At 42.4% G+C, this 20,695-nt stretch overlaps 1 protein-coding gene across 2 annotated transcripts in view; it reads left to right on the top strand.

Annotated features, from left to right (window-relative positions):
• Positions 1-20,695, top strand: part of SLC9A9 (solute carrier family 9 member A9) — a 1,256,356-nt gene that overhangs the window by 1,102,468 nt on the left and 133,193 nt on the right. The window lies entirely within an intron of this gene.

The raw sequence follows: 20,695 nt of genomic DNA, 5'->3' as shown, positions 1-20,695 counted from the left end.
CTGTTATTATGGACTCTTTAAAGATTAAAAATAATGGTCTATCAATGACTGTACTTAATTCCTGCAGTACTCGGGGGTGTATCCCATCCGGGCCCGGAGATTTGTCAATTTTAGTGATTTTTAGACGCCGCCGTACTTCCTGCTGGGTTAAGCAGGTGACACTTAATGGGGAATTTTTGTTATCACTGATCATATTGGCTGCCATGGGATTTTCTTGTGTAAATACTGATGAAAAAAGTCATTTAGCAGATTGGCTTTTTCCTCATCCTCATCCACCATTTCACTCAGACTATTTTTAAGGGGACCAACACTATTATTTTTTAGTTTCTTACTATTTATATAGTTGGAGTGTTTTTTACCCTTTAAATATGCTCAGAAAAAGTGTAAAAAACTAAGCTTGTGAACAAGCACTAACGCTTCTGCAGTAGTCATTTGGCTTCACTGTTTGCACAAGGTCAATCAAATAAAGTCCATTCTTCAGCGAGGCTCTTCTCACACTAAAGTTAGAAACCAAATTTAACGGCAGAATTGTATTTGTCACAAATTTGCTCTGATGCTAAGGAAATATGTTCTGGGCTGTATTCTGTACTTTTTTGTGGGATGTTCTTATAATGGAAATTGTAGGCTTCACTGCAACAAAAGTTAATGATCTTGGCATATATTGGATCCATTACATGTTATAGACATATTGACTCGCATTTCTCAAAAGTGGCATACTTGTTCCTTTATCTTTAATGTTATCATTTTAACTCAATTCCTCCACTGAACATCTCAAAAAAGAACATTTTGACCACAGGAAACACCATTGAATACGGGATAGCAAGCTCACTGACAAAGCTAAAGTGGGCCTAGCGAGTTGGAGAAGTCTTAGTCATTTCTTTTTACTTCCTCTGCTTCAAAAGATTCATCAAAAATTACATATGTGATTTAAAGTTAAATCCTTTCAAGAAACTAATAAAGCGTAATGATTGCATCATGAATGTTTTGCTATAATCTGATATTTCAATTCCTCACCATTTTTAAGAAATCTACTTGCAATACGTCAGTGGGACCATTTTTGGTCACATTTAGATAACGAAAGCCTATACAAAGAGTCTGTAGTCTTGTAATCCTCTGTGATCTAAAAAACCTGAACCCTGTATATGCATTATTTTTGTTTTTGTGTACTGGAACAAAACTTGAGATAGAGAACTAACAATTGCAAATGTGAAGAAAGTATGCTACGCAAACTAGCTATTTTTAAGTTAGAAGAATTTCTGTGGTGCCACCTATAAGCAGCTACTCTGTAAATCAATGTCTGACCCATAATACAGCCTTGAAAAATGATAATGAATAGCAATCAAATCAGAGTGGCATGCCAAACCTCACATGCCAAGGTGAGTAGACTTTTAAGCCTAGCAATGCTCCTCTGGGACATATGCAAAAAAAAATTTCAGAGAGGCAGAGGACTAGAAATCTAGTGCCGCCTATTGGAAGTAGCACTCCTAAAAGTCATTATTAGCTGTCTTACTAGCCTTGCCACATGACTTAGGATATAAGCCAAAACCAAAATCTCAGTTTGCAGATACTGTGTTTTGGAGTACTGCCCCTCAAATACATATTTCCCAGAGTAGCATTACAATGCTTAAGTCTCCTCGTCTCCTCACCTTGGCATGTCAGGCTTGATATGTTGCTCTCCACAAAGAAATGTTACCCAGTGGATCCCGGTAAGACGCCTCTCACCCAGCCAAACCAGATCTCACACTTTGCACTCATGAGGATCTGTACCCTGAAACACAGTGTCAGCAAATTCAGGTTTTGGCTTTTATCCAAAGTCATGTGACAAGGCTTGTTAGAGAGTCAACATTGACTTTTAGGATTGCTACTTCCTATAGATGGCGATAGAGTTCTACAGTAGTCCTCTTCCTCTCTGAGGAGACAATTTGCAATCAAATCAGAAAAGTTTTTGCTACTCATCAGAGTAGGATTACAAGCAATGCATAGGAAAAAGTATGCAAATTAGCTGGAAGAAAGGAAGCACCTATAGGCAGCTACCCTCAAATTTAGTGCCCAGGAAGCATTACTAGCAATATTCACTATACCTTCTGATCCTAAAGGAGAACCAGTACCTTCCAAGATCTGATGCAAATTATCATGGCAGGATAGGATTTTGTTTGATAAATTTGGTAACAAAGAGCCTGACCCAGCCGGACTGTGTGACGTTGCCGACCATTATGTAGCTGTCATGAACTACTACAGTTAGCCTGCCGGAAAATGTTTGGCCAACCACGTGCCATGGCAGATCAGTTTCTTATGCCAGACCATTTGTTAATTGTTTTGTTATGGCAGCTTTAAGGGTGCATTCAGGCTATAGTATAAAACAGTCCAGTGCATGGACTGGTCGCGGGTCTCCCTACCCGAGCGTGACAGCTTCTTATATTTCTATGAGGCTGTCACAGTTAGGGTATGTGCACACGTTGCGGATTCCGTTGTGGATTTTTCCACACGGATGCTGCAGAATCCGCAAGTAAAATGACCTGCGTTTTACCTGTGGATTTTGTGTGTTTTTTGTGCAGATTTTGCCTGCTTTTTTACACGTGTGGATTCCTATTGAGGAGCGGAATCCGCACAAAGAATTGACATGCTGTGGAAAAAACAACGCTGCATTTCTGCGCGGAATTTTCCGCAGCATGTGCACAGCGGATTTGGTTTTCCATAAGTTTATATGGTACTGTAGACCGCATGGAAAACAGCTGCTAATCCGCAGCCAAATCCGCAACGTGTGCACATAGCCTTAGGGTGGGAAAGTCCCAGAGAGTCCGAGCATTGCAGTCCGATCTCGGACCAATTTATACTGTAGTATTTTCTATCACCTGGACTCATGTAATTGTTTATAGACTGTGTTTCTCAGAACCATTGCTTAAATGCGCTTTTAAAGGTTATTTAGATAACCACAGTCTCCGGACAACAAGGAGGATTTTTTTTTGTTTTTTTTTTTGCTTGTGAATGTGTCAAATACTTTTACCTCAGAGGACAGCTAGTTCCTCTTTTCTCTCTGATACACTGCATCGTCTCCATTACCACATTTGCATTTGTTTTCTAAACACTTTCTAATGTTATTAAAGGACAGAATTAACACAGAGGTAAAAAAATCAGTACATTAAGAAGATTACGTTTCTCAGCCAGATATAAAAAGATCTTAAATAATCTTGGGGATAAAAGGATAGATCATTTAGCACATTTTCATTTAGTTCTTCGTATTTGGAATATTAATTTACCAGTGTTTTATCTACTTTCATCTCGGCATAAGATGATTTTATTTTTGAAGCTGGATCCCTGATTTGAAGGCCATCATCTCTTTAGGAAGCAAGCAGTCAGTCATTGTTTTATTAAAAAAAGTCCCAGTCAAAAATGTATCACATGGTGTTTGCATATTCTTATATTATTACTTTTATGTATTTTTTTATTTTTTATTTTGCAGCACCATTAACTCCAGGACACCAGTACATGTTAGAAGAGCACTCCCATTAACCTGTGATGTACAATAAAAAATTATATTGTGGTACCGTGTCAGCCAGAAAAATCGATGTGAATACTTTTCTGCCCAGTGATGACAAAAGTATTCTCAGAGTGATACCTTTATTGGCTAACCAGAAAATAATGTTTGCAATCTTTCAAAGCACAGAGGCTCTTACTTCACCGTTTATTTCTCTCTCCTCTGATATGCTGATATGATCTAGCATACTAGAGGAGAGAAAAATGGGGTCCCCGAGCAGAGCACCCCCGGTACCTGCGGCATCCCCTGATCTCTCCAGCTCTGTCCCCCGGCCTTCGGCATCTTCCGGGAAGAAAATGGCGGACGCATGCACGGTGCACCCGCCGAGATCTGCTGGTCGGCACACGGCAACATTAGATTTTTCCTATTGGTTCATTTTTATCACTGTGATAGACCCTATCACAGTGATCAAAATAAAAAAAATAGCAAATCAACCCCCCCTTTATCACCCCCTTAATTATGTAAAAATAATAAAATTAAAAAAATATTTTTCCATTTTTCCATTAGGGTTGGGGTTGGGATAGGATTAGCGTTGGGATAGGGTTAGAGTTGGGGTTAGGGTTGTGTTGGGGTTAGGGTTGTGGTGATGTTAGGGTTGTGGTGTTGAGGTTAGGGTTGTGTTGTGGTTAGGTTTGTGGTTAGAGTTATGGTTAGGGTTGGGATTAGGGTTAGAGGTGTATTGGGGATAGGGTTGGGGTTAGGGCTCTGTTAGGGTTGAGTTAGAATTGGAGGGTTTCCACTGTTTAGGCACATCGGGGGTCTCCAAACGCAACATGGCGCCCGCCATTGATTCTAGCCAATTTTGCATTCAAAAAGTCAAATGATGCTCCCTCCCTTCTGAGCCCTGCCATGCACCCAAACAGTGGCTTTTCCACATATATGGGGTATCTGCATATTCAGGAAAAATTGCACAATAAATTTGTAGTCCATTTTCTCCTGATACCCCTGTGAAAATAAAAAAGTTTGACTCCAAAGTAAAATTTTTGTGAAAAAAGCAAAATGTTAATTTTTTTCCTTCCACATTGGTTTAGTTCTCGTGAAGCACCTGAAGGGTAAAGGCCCCGTCACACTTAGCGACGCTGCAGCGATACAGACAACGATGCCGATCGCTGCAGCGTCGCTGTGTGGTCGCTGGGGAGCTGTCACACAGACAGCTCTCCAGCGACCAACGATGCTGAGGTCCCCGGGTAACCAGGGTAAACATCGGGTTGCTAAGCGCAGGGCCGCGCTTAGTAACCCGATGTTTACCCTGGTTACCAGTGTAAAATGTAAAAAAACAAACAGTGCATACTCACCTTCGCGTCCCCCGGCGTCCGCTTCCTGCACTGACTGAGCGCCGGCCCTAACAGCAGATCGGTGACGTCACCTCTGTGCTGTGCTTTCACTTTACGGCCGGCAGTCAGTCAGTGCGGGAAGCAGACGGCAAGGGATCTGACGGACACCGGAATGTGAGTATGTAGTGTTTGTTTTTTTTTACATTTACGATGGTAACCAGGGTAAACATCGGGTTACTAAGCGCGGCCCTGCGCTTAGTAACCCGATGTTTACCCTGGTTACCAGTGAAGACATCGCTGAATCCGTGTCACACACACCGATTCAGCAATGTCAGCGGGACCTCAACGATCAAAAAAGGTCCAGGCCATTCCGACACGACCAGCGATCTCACAGCAGGGGCCGGGTCGCTGGTACGTGTCAAACATAGCGAGATCGCTACTGAGGTCGCTGTTGCGTCACAAAACTTGTGACTCAGCAGCGATCTCGCTAGCGACCTCGCTTAGTGTGACGGGGGCTTTAGAGGGAATCTGTCACCTCATTTTTCCGCATATAAACTGAGGCCACCTCCATTAGGGGCTTATCTACAGCATTCTGTAATGCTGTAGATAAGCCCCCAATTTTTCCTTGCGCAAGAAAATCTGAAAAAAGGGATTAAGTGCTCAGTAACCATGCGATTATGCTGCAGCGCAGGTGCCGCGGCCGCCACATGCCTGCAGAAGTTTTTTTTTAATTCAGTATGTTAGGTATTTATTACGCAATCTAGGGGGCAGGTTAGTGAGGGATCAGTGACCTGTTAGCAGTCTGCATTATGAATATATAATCACAGCACCACATACACCAGCCCCGCCTTAGGACACAAGCATATCATTAACATAAAACTGAAAATAAAGATTAAGAAACAGCCACAAGACGGATTTCATCAACCAAGGTATCATTTTATTCAGTAAAAAGGCGCCGCCGACCTGACACTGTGTATAGGTTACTATGCACAACCCTGCTGACAGGTTCCCTTTAAGTACCAAATTGGCTCTGTCACTAAGGGGTTAATTCATTTTTCAGTCGAGGTTTTCTGTAACAGGCAAGAACAAGAATTAAGAGTTCCTGATATTGATCAGCCTCCTCGACATTCAAACTCCTGATAAGCCAGCGCTTTTATTGATGGGTTTCTAATTAAGAGCTACGAGTCCCTGGAATGTTAGCGGGGCTGCTTTACCAGTTATTATTTTGCACATAGATTGTCTGTGTCATTGGACTTGATTTTACACTCTTATCTTTCGGGTGACGGCAGACACTGTCTGCATGACTATTCTTTAATCCTTTCAGAACAGAAAGACTTTACTTCTATTGACTGATGGCTTCTCTTCATCTGAGGTTTCTCCTGGGAATGAAAACCGACTGGGATGCATTCTCCTGGGCATTCACAAATGGAATGTGAGCTTCATGACTAAATAATGCAATAAGTTCCTATTTTGTGAATGCAGTGTACAACAGTCTATGATTTCCTATCTCTATCAGCTGGAGACTAGAGTACATTAGTCTTTAGACTCTCCAGACATTAGCTTGAATACAATGTATGAAAACAGAACACTTATGTGTGCTTTACTGACAAGAGGTTTGTGGTTGAATGTTGTTTTGTTCAGAGGTCCTGGACTATATGAACCGTAAAGGGAATCTGTCACCCCCGTGATGTATATAACCTATTAAGATGGGTATACATGTAATAGAAATATTACACTAGTCCTACCTGTATGCCTCATATTAATGGTCTTGTTGCTGAGAAATGTTATATTGTTTCTTTACATTAATTATCTCTTCCAGGCTTTGGGTCGTGAGGTGCTTGGAAGAAATCCCTGCCTCCTTTCTTTATTGTAATACTTACCCCCTCCCATCAGCATCAGTTACGGCCCCAGAATCCCACACCTGTGCCCTGCACTCCCTAAGAAGTACATACCTCATCCTCCCTTCTGTGGGCACTGCATTCAGGGATCTTCTGTGCAGGCGCCGGAGAGTCACTGTGACCTCTGGTGTGAGCTGCAATAAGGTGCTTTCCCCACTTCCTCCCTGAATATTCTTCGCTAGGAGCCATGCGTATATAGCGATGACTATGCAGGGAGGAAGTGGGGAGAGTAACTTATCAGTGCGCACACCGGAGGTCACTAGAGCGGAAGTCGCCGGCGTCTGCGCAGAAGATCCCTGAATGCAGTGCCCACAGAAGGGAGGATGACATATGTATTTCTGGGGGAGTGCAGGACGCAGGAATCCGGGTCCATAACTGACATACATGAGAGGCGGGAAGCTTTGTAATGAGAGGAGGCAGTGATTTCTTCCAGTCACCGTGCGCCCCAGAGCCTGGAAGAAATCATTAACATAAAGAAAGATTATAATATTTCTCAGCAACAAGACCATTAATATATGAGGCATACAGGATGGACTAAAGTAACATTACTGTTACCTGTATGCCCATATTAATAGGTCATATATGTCCTGGGGCATAAAGGGATTGGTCATATACCATATATGGGAGAAAACCACTGTTTGGGCACAAGGCACATGGCAGAGTTTGGAAGGGAAAGAGCGCCATTTCACTTTTTGATTGTAAAATTTGCTGGCATAATTAGTGAACGTCATGTCATGTTTGGAGAGCCCCTGATGTGCCTAAAATGTGGAGATCTCCTACAAGTGACACCATATTGGAAACTAGACCCCTCAGGGAACTTATCTAGATTTGTACTGCCACCTTGAACCCCCAGGCACTTCACAGAAGTTTATAACGTTTAGCCGTGAAAATAAAAAAAATCACTGTATAGTGACAGATCGCTGATGTGATACTCTGCAATGCTTCTGTTCTGTTTAGCATCAGAGTAGCGTCTGACAGGCAGGGGAGGAGGTGCTTTAGCTCCTGCTCTTAGCTGACAAGCCACCTTCCCTGAAGGAACTCGCGGTCATCTTGTAGCTGGGGAGTCCAACGTGATCGCATTGTGTTGCACTGATGGACGCACACAGGGAGCCCACTCCCTGTGCGATCTCCTTCAAGTCACTGTCACTATTGACAGCAGCATCAGAGGGGTTAAACACCCGTGATCATGCTAGAACTGATTGTGGGCATCGCTACAGGATGTCAGCTCTCACACAGAGCTGACACTTGCACCTGATTGCGGCGCTGAGTGTGAGCCCCTGCGATTGCGACGTCGTATATATGTACTGCTGCTTGCAGGGTCGAGAAGGGGTTAAAGGGGTTTTCACACGAACAAAAGTTGATTTTAATTAATTGATCTTGGAATAATAATAACTTCCACAATTGTAAGTATTTAAAGGGAACCTGTCAGCAGGATTGTGCACAGTGACCTACACACAGTGTAAAGTCGGTGCGTTATAAAACGATACATTGGTTGATGAAATCCATCTTGTGGTTGTTGTTTAATCTTTCTTTTCAGTTTTGAGTTAATGATATGCCCGTGCCCCAGGACGGTCTGTGGGGGGTCTTCATGTGGTTCTCTAATTATGTATTCATGTGTATGGCTTCTGACAAGTCACTGATCCCTCACTGACCTGCCCCCTAGTTTGCATAATGAATATATGTACATACTGAAGAAAAAAAAAACTTCAGTCAGGTGCCAGTCGTGGTACCTGCACTGCAGCATAATCGCATGTTTAGTGTCCTAGCAATTAGAGATGAGCGAATATGTTCGGCTCCCTCCTTATTCAGCTATAGCGCTTACCGAATAAGCTGCAGAGGGGACCCCGGATACGTGGAGCGCGCCTGCCGATCAGCTGTCCGGCTCCGCAGCTGCATGTGTCGCGGCTGTGTCACTGTCACAACACATGCATGGAGAACCTGTGTGTTTGCATAATGAATACCTGTACACACTGAAGAAAGAAAAACCCTTCTGCAGGCAGGATACAGCCGTGGTACCTGTGCTGCAGCATAATCGCATGTTTAGTGTTCTAGTAATCACTGTTCTTCATGTTATTAATCAAGTACAAAAAACAAAGAAAATCAATTTGTAAATAGCACCCGATGCGCCTGCGCAGTAGCAGCTATCGGTGTATATAGCTACCAATAGCTACCATTGCACAGGCGCCGGCGGTGCCATGTTGGCGGAGGATTTTTTTTTTTTCCTTATCCAGCAATATGGCACCAACGGCACCTGCACAATAGCAGCTATCGGATCTCTATATACATTACTGCGCATCGAGTGCTATTTTCAAATTGATTTTCTTTTTTTGTACTTAATCAATAACATGAAGGACACTGATTCCTAGGACACTAAACATGCGATTATGCTGCAGAGAAGGTGCCACGGCTGGCACCTGCCTGCAAAAGGGCTTTTTTTTTCTTCAGTATTTACATATATTCATTATGCAAACTAGGGGGTGGGTCACTGATGGATCGCCTCAGCACAAGCAGATCATTAACTAAAAACCGAAAATAAAGATTAAACAACAACCTCAAGACGGATTTCATGAACCCAGGTATTATTTTAATCAGTATAACAGCGCCAACCTGACGCTGTCTGTAGTTTACTGTGCACAGTCCTGCTGACAGGTTCCCTTTAAATACAGTGTTCCTGTGCTGAGATAATCTTATAAATGTGCCCCTGCTGTGTACTGGCTAATGGTTGTGTCTGACCGTACAGGAACATGGTATGATCATACCACAAGTGCGCCCTAATGGTTGCCCTATAATTGGGCACACATAGATATTTTAAAAAGAAAGACAAACTCTCATTTTTGCTTTCTTAAATTTTCAGGTTACATAGTTACATAGTTACATAGTTATTAAGGTTGAAGGAAGACTGTAAGTCCATCTAGTTCAACCCATAGCCTAACCTAACATGCCCTAACATGTTGATCCAGGGGAAGGCAAAAAAAACCCATGTGGCAAAGAGTAACTCCACCATGGGGAAAAAAATTCCTTCCCGACTCCACATACGGCAATCAGACTAGTTCCCTGGATCAACGCCTTATCAAGGAATCTAGTGTATATACCCTGTAACATTATACTTTTCCAGAAAGGTATCCAGTCCCCTCTTAAATTTAATTAATGAATCACTCATTACAACATCATACGGCAGAGAGTTCCATAGTCTCACTGCTCTTACAGTAAAGAATCCGCGTCTGTTATTATGCTTAAACCTTCTTTCCTCCAGACGTAGCGGATGCCCCCTTGTCCCTGTCACCGGTCTATGATTAAAAAGATCATCAGAAAGGTCTTTGTACTGTCCCCTCATATATTTATACATTAAAATAAGATCACCCCTTAGTCTTCGTTTTTCCAAACTAAATAGCCCCAAGTGTAATAACCTATCTTGGTATTGCAGACCCCCCAGTCCTCTAATAACCTTGGTTGCTCTTCTCTGCACCTGCTCCAGTTCAGCTATGTCTTTCTTATACACCGGAGACCAGAACTGTGCACAGTATTCTAAGTGTGGTCGAACTAGTGACTTGTATAGAGGTAAAATTATGTTCTCCTCATGAGCATCTATGCCTCTTTTAATACATCCCATTATTTTATTTGCCTTTGTAGCAGCTGCCTGACACTGGCCACTGAATATGAGTTTGTCATCCACCCATACACCCAGGTCTTTTTCATTGACGGTTTTGCCCAGAGTTTTAGAATTAAGCACATAGTTATACATCTTATTACTTCTACCCAAGTGCATGACCTTACATTTATCCCCATTAAAGCTCATTTGCCATTTATCAGCCCAAGCTTCTAGTTTACATAAATCATCCTGTAATATAAAATTGTCCTCCCCTGTATTGATTACCCTGCAGAGTTTAGTGTCATCTGCAAATATTGAAATTCTACTCTGAATGCCCCCTACAAGGTCATTAATAAATATGTTAAAAAGAAGAGGGCCCAATACTGACCCCTGTGGTACCCCACTGCTAACCGTGACCCAGTCCGAGTGTGCTCCATTAATAACCACCCTTTGTTTCCTATCCCTGAGCCAGCTCTCAACCCACTTACACATATTTTCCCCTATCCCCATTACTCTCATTTTATGTAACAACCTTTTGTGTGGCACCGTATCAAAAGCTTTGGAAAAGTCCATATATACTACGTCCACTGGGTTCCCTTGGTCCAGTCCTGAACTTACCTCTTCATAGAAGCTGATCAAATTAGTCTGACATGAACGGTCCCTAGTAAACCCGTGCTGATACTGGGTCATGAGGTTATTCCTCTTCAGATACTCCAGTATAGCATCCCTTAGAATGCCCTCCAGGATTTTACCCACAGTAGAGGTTAAACTTACTGGCCTATAATTACCGAGTTCAGTTTTTGCCCCTTTTTTGAATATTGGCACCACATTTGCTATACGCCAGTCCTGTGGTATAGACCCTGTTATTATGGAGTCTTTAAAGATTAAAAATAATGGTCTATCAATGACTGTACTTAGTTCCTGCAGTACTCGGGGGTGTATCCCATCCGGGCCCGGAGATTTGTCAATTTTAGTTATTTTTAGACGCCGCTGTACTTCCTGCTGGGTTAAGCAGGTGACATTTAATGGGGAATTTTTATCACTAGTCATTTTGTCTGCCATGGGATTTTCTTTTGTAAATACTGATGAAAAAAAGTCATTTAGCATATTGGCTTTTTCCTCATCCTCATCCACCATTTCACCCAGACTATTTTTAAGGGGGCCAACACTGTCATTTTTTAGTTTCTTACTATTTATATAGTTAAAGAATATTTTGGGATTATTTTTACTCTCTCTGGCAATGAGTCTCTCTGTCTCAATCTTTGCTGCCTTGATTTGCTTTTTACAGAATGTATTTAATTTTCTGTATTTATTTAATGCCTCCTCACTACCTACTTCCTTTAATTCTCTAAATGCTTTCTTTTTGTCCCTTATTGCGCCCCTTACAGCTCTATTTAGCCATATTGGTTTCCTCCTATTTCTAGTATGTTTATTCCCATACGGTATATACTGTGCACAGGTCCTATCCAGGATGCTAATAAATGTCTCCCATTTTCTTTGTGTATTTTTGTGTCTCAGGATATCGTCCCAGTTAATTGCACCAAGATCCTCTCTCATCCGTTGGAAATTTGCCCTCCTGAAGTTTAGTGTCCTTGTCACCCCCCTACTACCCATCTTATTAAAGGTTAAATGAAAACTTATTATTTTGTGATCACTATTCCCCAAGTGACCCCCAACCCTTATATTTGATATGCGGTCTGGCCTGTTGGTTAATATTAGGTCTAGCAGTGCCCCCCTCCTTGTTGGGTCCTGAACCAGTTGTGAAAGGTAATTGTCTCTCATAGTTGCCAAAAACCGATTACCTTTGCTGGAACTGCAGGTTTCTGTTCCCCAATCTATTTCAGGGTAGTTGAAGTCCCCCATAATAATGACTTCTCCTTGAGTCGCAGCTTCATCTATTTGCTTTACGAGGATATTCTCCATTGCTTCCATTATTTTTGGAGATTTATAACAAACCCCTATCAGTAATTTATTATTTTTTCCCCCTCCCCTTATCTCCACCCACAGGGACTCTACATTTTCATTAAATTCACCTATATTATCACGCAGGATGGGTTTTAAGGAAGATTTTACATATAGACACACCCCTCCCCCTCGCTTATCTGTACGGTCATTTCTGAACAGGCTATAGCCCTGCAAGTTAACAGCCCAGTCATGGCTCTCATCCAGCCACGTCTCAGATATCCCCACCATGTCATAATTATGTTCCAACAACATTAGTTCTAATTCATCCATTTTGTTGGCGAGGCTTCTGGCATTAGTATACATGCACTTGATGTTACTCTCTGTACCTCTATTCTTTCTTAAATTACTAACTGTTCTAACCCCACCCCCCATGCCACCGCCACCCCCAACTTCCTTATTTGTGCCCAGGTCTCTATCTGCACTATCTTCCCCTCCTATAAAATGAATACCCTCCCCCCCAATCCCTAGTTTAAACACTCCTCCAACCTTCTAACCATTTTCTCCCCCAGCACAGCTGCCCCTTCCCCATTGAGGTGCAGCCCGTCCCTAGCGTAGAGCTTGTAGCCAACTGAGAAGTCGGCCCAGTTCTGAAGGAACCCAAACCCCTCCTTCCTACACCAATTCTTGAGCCACTTATTAACCTCCCTGATCTCCCGTTGCCTCTCTGGCGTGGCACGTGGTACAGGCAGTATTTCGGAAAATACCACGTTGGAGGTCCTTGCTTTCAGCTTGCAGCCTAATTCCCTGAAATCATCTTTAAGGACCTTCCACCTACCTCTAACTTTGTCATTTGTGCCAATGTGCACCATGACCGCTGGGTCCTCACCAGCCCCTCCCAGTAATCTATCCACCCGATCAGCGATGTGTCGGACTCGAGCGCCAGGTAGGCAGCACACCGTCCGACGATCCCTGTCTTTGTGACAGATTGCCCTATCTGTTCCCCTAATAATTGAGTCCCCCACTACCAGCACCTGTCTGGCCTGCCCTGCTCTCCTATTTCCTTCCTTACTGGAGCAGTCACTCCTCCGGCTTTCAGAGGACATGCCTGGCTGCAGCAGTGCTACCCCTGTACTGGCACCCCCCTCATCTGCCAACTTAGCAAACTTATTGGGGTGTGCCAGATCAGGACTAGCCTCCCTGGCACTCTTCCCTCTACCCCGCCTTCTATCTGTCACCCAGCTAACTGCCACACTGTCCTGCAGCTCCATCCTACCATCCCCCTCCTCATCTATCCCATTGAGCGTCTGCTCTGTGAGCAGAAGACTCCTCTCCATGTTGTCTATGGATCTCAGTGTTGCCAGCTGCACATTTAGATCCAGTATCTGGGTTTCCAAATGCACAATGTGCTCACATCTCGCACAGCAGTATGCACCCTCGTCCGGCTGGTCAAGGACTGCATACATGTGGCAAGATGTACACTGGATGGCATTAACAATTGTGGAGCACATTTCCTAATGGGGATTGCACCACACAGAAACGTTAATTAAAAATAAATACAAAGTATTAATTAAACAAAAAAAAAAAACAGAAGCAATTCCTCCCTTGGAAACTCCCTGATTCCAAAGTCACTGAATCACAAGTCACACACTTACCGCCGTTCACACTTATGCTCAGGTCACACTCAGCTCGCTCACACTCGCTGTGCTGAAGATTTATAGATTTTTTTTTTTTTTTTCTCTCTATCTCCCCTCAACAGCAATCCACCTTGCTGTTCAGATGCACTTCCAAAAAGGACTTGAGCCCCAAACAGCTGCCCCTTATATCCCCTTAATTATGAGCCCCCACCCTAAGTTAACTCCTTATGAATATAGCTACTCCCAATTCAGCAACTCACTCCAATTCACACAGGTATTTGTTAAAGGCCTTCCAAATACCTCCTCACTGAATCACAAGTCACACACTTACCGCCGTTCACACTTACGCTCAGGTCACACTCAGCTCGCTCACACTCGCTGTGCTGAAGATTTATAGATTTTTTTTTTTTTTCTCTCTATCTCCCCTCAACAGCAATCCACCTTGCTGTTCAGATGCACTTCCAAAAAGGACTTGAGCCCCAAACAGCTGCCCCTTATATCCCCTTAATTATGAGCCCCCACCCTAAGTTAACTCCTTATGAATATAGCTACTCCCAATTCAGCAACTCACTCCAATTCACACAGGTATTTGTTAAAGGCCTTCCAAATACCTCCTCACTGAATCACAAGTCACACACTTACCGCCGTTCACACTTACGCTCAGGTCACACTCAGCTCGCTCACACTCGCTGTGCTGAAGATTTATAGATTTTTTTTTTTTTTTTTCTCTCTATCTCCCCTCAACAGCAATCCACCTTGAATTAACCTGTTGGATTCACCGATAGCACTGTAGTTGTTCAATAATAAAAACAAATTATCAAAAATGCTAATTGCCCAATAATTGTGCACACACTGCACAGTGGCTAAAAGGAAATATGAGATACAGTGGGAAAAATACAGTAAGTATTTGATACACTCTGCCAATTTTGCAAGTTTTCCCACCTACAAAGCAATGGAGAAGTCTGTAATATTTATCATGATTACACTTCAACTGTGGAGCAGAATCTAAAAAAAAAAGCTAGAAAATCACATTGTTTGATTTTAAAATAGTTAAGTTGCGTTTTATTGCATGAAATAAGTATCTGATCGCCTACCAACCAGCAAGAATTTCTTCAAGAAGCCCTCCTACTCTGCACAGATTTCATGTATTAATTGCACCTGTTTGAATTTTGTTACCTGTATAAAACACACCTGTCCACACACTCAATCAATCACACTACAACCTCTCCACCATAGCCAAGACAAAAGAGCTGTCTAAGGACACATGGACAATATTGTAAAGCTGCACAAGGCTGGGATGGGCTACAGGACAAGCAGCTTGGCGAGAAGGCAAGAACTGTTGGCACAATTATTAGAAAATGGAAGAAACACAAGATGACTGTCAATCTTTCTCGGTCTGGGGCTCCATGCAAGATCTTGCCTCATGGAGTAATGATGATTCTGAGAAAGGTCAGGAATCAGCCCACAACTACATGGGAGGACCTGGTCTATGAACTGAAGAGAGCAGGGACCACAGTCTCAAACATTACCATTAGTAACACACTATGCTGTCATGGATTAAAATCCTGCAGGGCACGCAAGGTCCCCCTGATCACACCAGCACATGTCCAGGCTAGTTTGAAGTTTGCCAATGACATCTAGATGATCTAGGGAAGAAGGTCATGTGGTCAGATGAGACCAAAATAGAACTTTTTAGTATCAACTCCAAACTCTGTGTTTGGAGGAAGAAGAAGGATGCGGACAACTCCAAGAACATTGTCCCAACCGTGAAGCATGGAGGGGAAACATCATACTTTAGGGGTGCTTATCTGCAAAGGGGACAGAATGACTGCACCGAATTGAAGGGAGGATGAATGGGGTCATGTATCGCAAGATTTTTGCCGACAACTTCCTTCCTGCAGCAAGACCATTGAAGATGGGTTAAAGCTGGGTCTTCCAGCATGACAAAGAACCAAAACACATAGGCAGGGCAACCAAAGAGAGACTCTGTAAGGAGGATTTCAAGGTCCTGGAGTGGCCTAGCCAGTCTCCAGACCTGAACCTGAATAGGAAATCATTGAAAGGAGCTGAAATTCAATGTTGTCCAGCGACCGACAGCCTGGAAACTGGAAAGATCTCTGTAATTGCAAACAAAGGTTTCTGTACCAAATATGCAAATTGCCTCTTCTGAGAAAAAGAGGACTTAACTCTATAGCGCCACCTGTTGGAAGTAGCGATCCTACAAGTCACAATCAACCCTTAACGAGTCGTGCAATATGACTTAGGATAAAAGCCAAATCAGTATCTCAATTCGCAGACACGGTGTTTCGGGCTGTTGGCCCTCGTCAGTGCGAAGCATGAGAACTGATTTGGCTAGGTGAGAGGCTCTGTACCAAATATTAATTTAATTTTTTTCTACTGTATTAAATACTTATTTCATGCAGTAAAATGCAAATTAATTATGTAAAAATCATACAATGTGATTTTCTTGATTTTTTTTTTAGCATTCTGTCTCTCACAGTTTAAGTTGATAATAATTACAGACCTCTCCATTCTTTGTAGGTGCGAAAACTTGCAAAATCACAGTGTATCAAATACTTCTTTTCCCTACTGTATGTGCACAATTGGGCAGCCACCCATCCATAAACTTACAGGAACTATGAAAAATATCCCAAAATAGGTGTTATTTTCTTTTGCCCTGTAAAGTGAAAAATACTTGTATACTGTGCATAAGCTAATGCATGACATGCACAGTCTTTCCTTCCACCAGAAATTTAATTTAAAGGGACTATGAAATCCCCATGGTTCCAACTCCCATTGTTTTCCACCAACTTTTGTTTACAAGGCATCAGCGATGGTGACAGTAATGGCTAATATGTCAGTAACGCCTTATTTATATGGAACCGCAATCAGAAAACAACCAATGCAAACCCCAGACAAATGAGCAAAGCGATAGTTCATCAGGTGCAATGATTTTTAATCAGGCTTAAAAATCATTGTTATTGGCAGCAGATCATCCTGATAACATGATGACCTAACGACGATCATATTAACGATCATTCTGTGCACATGGAATTCTATTTAACCTATCTAAACAGCCCCTTAAACCAAGGTTATTTAACAGCAAAGATCAGGCAGTGTAAACAGGCCCCAAGTAGAGTATGTCAATTCATACGAAACAGTGGCGGAACTTCGTTGTGGTTTTGTTCATGTGTTGAGATATATATATATTATTCTACTGGATAACTTTTTTTAATATTTAGGTCTGTGTAATTCAAGGCCATTTTGAGAGCGTGGTGAATAATATAAGTAAACTGACTGAATAGCAATCTAGTCTGAACTGGTGCATAACCAAAAATGTCTTACATAGCAAATAGATAATGGCTGCACTCAACTGTACTAAAGCAAGGAAATGTGCGATACATGAATTGTGAATAGCTTAATGGCTTGTGAAATCTATGAAAAAACACATGAGATGCTTAGCACAAGATTTGGCCAAAAAATGTGAGCCCATCCACCAAACGTCAAGGTAATCTCAGATCGGATGGGTACCTGACCTGTCTGCCTAGTGTGAACACTTACCTCTGGCTAATAACATGGTAAAGCCTGCATTTATAGGAAGGTCGGAACCAACTGTGTTTGGATGTAATTAAAATCACAGCATGGTGAAGGGCGGGGCGTTCAAGTCAGAAAAAATAGTACATAGTAAATATAAGAAAACTGACTGAACAGCCATCTAGTCTGAACTGGTGCATAACCAAAAAGTCTTACATAGCAAATAGATAATGGCTGCACTCAATTTTACTGTGCTAAAGCAAGGAAATGTGCAATACATGAAAGTGAATAGCTTAATGGCTTGTCAAATCTATGAAAAAACACATGAGATGCTTAGCACAAGATTTGGCTCACTTTTTTGGCCAAATCTTGTGCTAAGCATCTCATGTGTTTTTTCATAGATTTCACAAGCCATTAAGTTATTCACATTTCATGTATCGCACATTTCCTTGCTTTAGTACAGTTGAGTGCAGCCATTGATCTATTTGCTATGTGAAAGTTTTAGATCATCCATAAATTTTGGTTCAGTTGTCCAGGAAAAATTGCAAAGTATATCGGCTCCCATTTTCTAGGTCATTTATGAGTGTCCTCACTCCCAACCCAATCAGCAATTCTGATATTTGTGACACATATTATAGAGAAACTAGAGAAGACTATATACTATGCTCATCAAAATGATGAATTGAAGTTTATTACAAATGTTATTTACTAGCTCTTATTTGGTGTCAGCCTGTATGTGATTGATCTGCTTTTGCCAGTACGTGCTTTTCTAAGCATATAACAGTTTACATAAGACATACAAAAAGTATTTCCATGCTACTCTGTATATATTTCCATAAACATTGGCTTTCTATATTTCTGCTGCCAGGTGCATTGCTTCACTTACAGGGTAAACATTTACTATTAGATCCAACATTGTATTGCACAGTGATATTTAAGTTGCGTTTTCCCAGAGGATCTCGTCTGGTCGGGGTTTTACTTCACAAACCATTGTTAGGTTTAATAATAAAAGGAAACATTTCTGCATTGCAATGCTTATGTGTGCGATTAAGGCTGGGGTCACACATGGCGTAAGACAATACGCCACGTATTATACGTCCGTACTACGGCCGTAATATGGAGAAATGTTCCCAAAATATTGATCCGTAGTCAGGGTGTGTCAGCGTATTTTGCGCATGGCATCCTCCGTATGTAATCCGTATGGCATCCGTACTGCGAGATTTTCGCGCAGGCTTGCAAAACCGACATCTAATGGATTTATGTGCTCAAATGTTCATTAAAACATATATACAGTATATATATATATATATATATATATGTCATTGAGACACATATATATATATATTCTGTATTTAGATTTCATTCAGCGCGATATCTGTGAAAAGCCGGTAATTCAATTGCCGGCTTTGCATTTCTCCTTCACAAACCCGACAGGATATGAGACATGGTTTACATACAGTAAACCATCTCATATCCCCTTTTTTTTGGCATATTCCACACTACTAATGTTAGTAGTGTGTATGTGCAAAATTTCAGCGCTGTAGCTGCTGAAATAAAGGGTTAAATGGCGGAAAAAATTGGCGTGGGCTCCCGCGCAATTTTCTCCGCCAGAGTGGTAAAGCCAGTGACTGAGGGCAGATATTAATAGCCAGGAGAGGGTCCATGGTTATTGGCCCCCCCCTGGCTACAAACATCTGCCCCCAGCCACCCCAGAAAAGGCACATCTGGAAGATGCGCCTATTCTGGCACTTGGCCACTCTCTTCCCACTCCCTGTAGCGGTGGGCTATGGGGTAATGAAGGGTTAATGCCACCTTGCTATTGTAAGGTGACATTAAGCCAGATTAATAATGGAGAGGCGTCAATTATGACACCTATCCATTATTAATCCAATTGTAGGAAAGGGTTAAAAAACACACACACACATGATTAAAAAGGATTTTAATGAAATAAACACAGCGGTTGTTGTAATAATTTATTGTTCTCGCAATCCATTTGCAAACCCTCGCTTGGCAAAATAATAAACGCACAAGATACATACCTTCTGATGTCAGATCATGTCCCACGAAGTAATCCATATGAAGGGGTTAACTAATATTACAGGCAGAGCTGCGATAAACCACTCGCTCGTGCCTGTAATCCCCGGGTGCTGAAAGGAAAGCAGTGATCTATACTTACATTCAGTCGCGGTGAGGCGCCCTCTGGTGGATGTTCTCATGAACTGCAGCCTGGGAACTTTTTCCCACGCTCCAGGTCATATGAGGACATCCACCAGGGGGCGCATCACCGCGACTGAAGGAAATGTAGGTCAATGACCTACATTTCATTCATTCGCTGGGGATTACAGGCACGGAGCACCGCTGCATTTAGCAGGGCTCCTGCCTGTAATATTAGTTAACCCCTTCAGATGGATTACATCGTTGGACGTGATCTGACATCAGAAGGTATGTATTTTGTGCGTTTATTATTTTGCCAAGCGAGGGTTTGCAAATGGATTGCGAGAACAATAAATTATTACAACAACCGCTGTGTTTATTTCATTAAAATCCTTTTTAATCATGTGTGTGTGTTTTTTAACCCTTTCCTACAATTGGATTAATAATGGATAGGTGTCATAATTGACGCCTCTCCATTATTAATCTGGCTTAATGTCACCTTACAATAGCAAGGTGGCATTAACCCTTCATTACCCCATATCCCACCGCTACAGGGAGTGGGAAGAGAGTGGCCAAGTGCCAGAATAGGCGCATCTTCCAGATGTGCCTTTTCTGGGGTGGCTGGGGGCAGATGTTTTTAGCCACGGGGGGGCCAATAACCATGGACCCTCTCTAGGCTATTAATATCTGCCCTCAGTCACTGGCTTTACCACTCTGGCGGAGAAAATTGCGCGGGAGCCCACGCCAATTTTTTCCGCCATTTAACCCTTTATTTTAGCAGCTACAGCGCTGAAATTTTGCACATACACACTACTAACATTAGTAGTGTGGAATATGCAAAAAAAAGGGGGATATGAGATGGTTTACTGTATGTAAACCATGTCTCATATCCTGTCGGGTTTGTGCAGGAGAAGGAAAAAGCCGGCAATTGAATTTCCGACTTTTCACTAACAGCGCTGCGTATTTCTCGCAAGTCACACTGCTGGTCCGTGTGGAATCCGTATTTTTCTCGCCCCCATAGACTTTCATTGGCGTATTATTTGCGCAGTACGCTGGCAAACGCAGCATGCTGCGATTTTGTACGGCCGTAGAAAGCCGTATAATACTGAACCGTAATATACGGCTAATAGGAGCAGCCCCATTGAGAAGCATTGTGCCGTATGTAATGCGAG

The sequence above is a fragment of the Ranitomeya variabilis genome, chromosome 2, assembly GCF_051348905.1.
Source record: "Ranitomeya variabilis isolate aRanVar5 chromosome 2, aRanVar5.hap1, whole genome shotgun sequence".
Lineage (NCBI taxonomy): Eukaryota > Metazoa > Chordata > Amphibia > Anura > Dendrobatidae > Ranitomeya > Ranitomeya variabilis.
The sequence above is the reverse complement of the archived record's forward strand: the minus strand, read 5'-3'. Positions and strand labels throughout refer to the sequence as shown.